The sequence below is a fragment of the Octopus bimaculoides genome, chromosome 16, assembly GCF_001194135.2.
Source record: "Octopus bimaculoides isolate UCB-OBI-ISO-001 chromosome 16, ASM119413v2, whole genome shotgun sequence".
NCBI classification, from domain to species: domain Eukaryota; kingdom Metazoa; phylum Mollusca; class Cephalopoda; order Octopoda; family Octopodidae; genus Octopus; species Octopus bimaculoides.
This window is the reverse complement of record NC_068996.1, coordinates 27,567,319-27,571,178: the sequence shown is the minus strand read 5'-3', so window position 1 is coordinate 27,571,178 and position 3,860 is coordinate 27,567,319. Positions and strand designations below refer to the sequence as shown.

At 35.3% G+C, this 3,860-nt stretch overlaps 1 long non-coding RNA gene across 1 annotated transcript in view; it reads right to left on the bottom strand.

Moving 5' to 3' along the window:
• Positions 1 to 2,449, bottom strand: part of LOC106882170 (uncharacterized) — a 6,707-nt gene extending 4,258 nt beyond the window's left edge. The window contains exon 1 of the long non-coding RNA XR_001410960.2: positions 809 to 2,449. This is a non-coding gene — a long non-coding RNA (uncharacterized LOC106882170). The remainder of the gene's footprint in view (positions 1 to 808) is intronic.
• Between the last annotated feature and the right edge of the window lie 1,411 nt (positions 2,450 to 3,860).

Here is a 3,860-nt window from a genome sequence, read left to right as displayed (position 1 = left end):
ATATATATATATATATATATATATATATATATAAATATATATATGGCATTCGATCATTGAACTATGGAGATTCTGGGGCCTTTAATGATTTGGCCCCAGAACTTATTTTAGGCTATATAAAAGATGAAGGACATACATGTTAACTTACAAACGTTTTAAATTGAATTGGTTTAAACATCTATAGTTAATTGTTACAAAATTTTGATTAGTTTTACATTTTTCCCGCTCCACCAAAGCTTCTAATTACAAAAATTTTAAATATAAAAAGAAATAAAGATTAATTTTTTTAAAGGGTCCAAATAAAACGGTAAACAGATCGAACAGTAGTATTAAACATTTGCTTCGTTTTATAGCTAATGTCACTAATTAGTAACTGAAATTGTAGACTAGACTGTTTATCAGAAAGCGTTTCACAAACTATTTATGATCAATGCCGACAGTTCAAATACAGGATAATCATATATTTGTTTACGGTAAGAATTTGTCAAACTATTTTTATGTATACTTTTAAATTTTGTAAAGCTATAAATAAATGTTATAACCTGCGGCAATGCTCCAAGCATGCTGGCGTGCCTCAATAGTCACTACAGAGGTTTCCTAACGCCCCAAAATTTTGTCTTAATTAAATTGCAAAATTTCTGCTTTACATTTGTCAAACTAATGAAATAAAAGCAGTGGCAGTTTCAAACAAACACCTGATTTTCAAACAAGAACACTGAAACGATGATATAACCTTATTATTGTATTCACATGTGAACTATGTTTGTTATTTAAAGTGAAGGTGAAAGTGTTAATTAAGGTCACTCACTTGCACGTATAAAACCACACACCATCACGAAGAAAGCTACTGTCTGCATTGTTTGTTGTCTGGCCTTCTTCTTCTCTTCTTCGGGGTCGACACGGTCCTTCTGCATTCGCATCATCTTGAAGATTTATTTTTAGATACGACAGTAAATATCAACGAAATGAAAGAGACTAAAAGATATTACGAAGCGACCTTCGCGAACGTTACAGACCGTATAAACAGAGGCTGTGTAAACAGGAAGAGATGACTATTTCGGCTGACACCGTTTGACCCAGTTTTCAACCAGCCGGGCAACGCGGTCGAACACACCCACTCAATTTACAATCAAGGAAGGTAGAACTTCGATGAGATTTAAGCAACTGGTGTTAAAATCAACATTAAACTAGATTATGCACCCGAAGACAGCAGTAACCATTTTAGCAGTTTTGGCTGAAACAAATACTGACCGCACACAATGTGTTTGTGCAGTCGTGTGTATATTGGTGTATATGTAGTATGCGTAGTATTTGTAATTGTGTGTGTAGCAATGCACGTGTAATTGTGTATGTACGTGTTGTGTCTGTAGTGGTGTATGTGCAGTTTTGTTTATCGTAGTGAGTGTATTTATGTGTAGTGGAAATGTATATAATGACCTGTAAGTAGTGTATGTATGTGGTGTGGTTGTGTGTGCATTGGTATATGTGTAATAGTGTTAGCAATGTATTGTAGTGGTGTATGTGACACTATTATGTATCTCTTCACCTAGTTTGCTAAGATGGCCACCAAGGGCATTGTTTTGCCCTAGCAACCCATCTTAATGACCACTTACCGTGTGTGTTATATTTATTATCGGATATATATAAATTTAAATAATAAGGGTGATAAATTGGATATTAATTTAATTAACACCAATTTAAAATCAGTGGTCTAGCATAAAGAAAAATCTGAAAATTCAGAAAAATTGTTTTGCATATGTATAAGAAGGGATGACCTCTAAGTGGACATCCATTATGCTAGAAATAGACTGCTAAAATGGTCATTGCTGTCTTCGGGTGCCTAATCTAGTTTATTGGTCTATTTCTAGCATAATGGATGTCCATTTAGTGGTCACCCCTTCTTATACGTATATATATATATATATCTTTTATCCGTTACTTGTTTCAGTCATTGGACTGCGGCCATGCTGGAGGTACACCTTTGAAGGATTTTAGTCGAACAAATCAATCTCAGCTTATTCTATCGGTTTCTTTTTCCAAAGCGCTAAGTTGCAAGGAACATCGTTTGTTTACGTCCCACGTAACGGTTCATCAAAATCAATACTGATTATCAAACGAGAGGGGATAAGAAAAAAAGAAGCCCGCCCGCATATACACACACAATGAGCTTCTACACAGTTTTCATCAACCAAATTCGCTCACAAGGCATTGGTCAGCCCTGAGCTATAATAGAAGACATTTGCCTAAAGTGCCACACAGTGAGACTGGATACAAAGCCATATAGTTGCAAAGCAGGCTTCTTAACCATACAGCCATGCCTTATTATATAATAATTAAATGCTTTTGTTTTGAAAATAATCTTACATACTGTCTTATTTTGAAAAAGCTGCAACTTTGCCTCAGGAAGCAGTACCACTAACACTATATACCCAACAAGACAACTGCAAGAGAAATACACAACTAGGAGTATGCAACTCCTAGCTGTGTACTTCTCTTGCAGCTGTCTCATTGCATTCATTGATCATGTTACTTTGCATTTGTTGATCTGGAAAAGACCTTTGATAAAATTTCTTGCTCTGTTAACAGACTGTCACTAAGGAAACTAGGATAGGATGAATGGCTTGTGTGTGTTATACAAGCTATATACAGAGGCTTAATCAGCAAAATGTGAGTCATTAATGCATTCAGTGTATAGGAAGAGATTCTCCAGGTTTAAGTGATCAGTTCCCTCCTATTGATTACTCTTTCAAACCATAACAGAGGAATTTAAGAGCAGCTGTCTTGTGAAGTTCTGTATGCTCCCAAAATAGTTTTCCAAGGAGAATCTTTAGTGAAACAAAAATTCCAGACAAGCTTTAGTATGCAGAAAAGGATTTGTTGAAATTCTATGAGGTATGCCCAATATCATCATTGAACTAATATAAAATATGATGATAATGATACACAAGGTGAGAGATAAGTTTGGTAGCAGAACCAGATTAAATAAAACTCAATACATGAACATATTTTATTTAATCAGCAGAAGTTACAAAAGTGATTCCAGGGCCAATTACTTAAGTGTCGATCACTTATATTGAGTGAAGTTGTGGAAGAGGGAGGTCCAGGAAGACATGGGCTGAAGTTTTGACAGCCAATCTCAAAATGTTGAAATTTACGAAGGAAATGACAGGAATAAAATACGTGGTGCATTGCTGTACTTGAGAAGACTTGCTCACAACAACAGAACTGAGATCCTAAAACCAAGATGCCACATAAAAAGCACTGGTGCTGGTGCTATTTAAAAAGCACCTGTGATGGTGCCACATAGAAAAGCACCCAGTTCACTCTGTGGAGTGGTTGGCATTAGTAAGGGCATCCAGCCGTAGAAACCAAGTCAAATCAGACTGGAACCTAATGTGGCCCTTGACCTTACCTGTTCCTGTCAAGCAGTCCAACATGTCAGCATGAAAAACAGATGTTAAATAATGATGATTGAGTGGTTTTAGTTAATACTAAATTGTTGTTATATATATATATATCTTAATATATAAATCTGAAATTGTGTGTTTGTGTGAAGCCTTTTTGAATGTTTATAGAAATCCACATTTTCCACTTTTTCGTAAAATTTTTTACATCAATGGAATTTTCTCAATCTAAACTTTCCAGTGCAGTAATTAGATTTTTAAAATTCCGTTTACTTTGTGTGATTTAATGGAAATTTGGCTGTTGTTTCTAGCAACTTTTATATTTCATCCCTGCTACCTGGAACGTCATTCTTACACACGCGCTCAACATAAAAATATAGAGAGTAAGAGTAAAAGAGGGAGAGGGAGAGAGAGAGAAAGTGATACATACAACGTCATAGATTAAACTTTCATCTC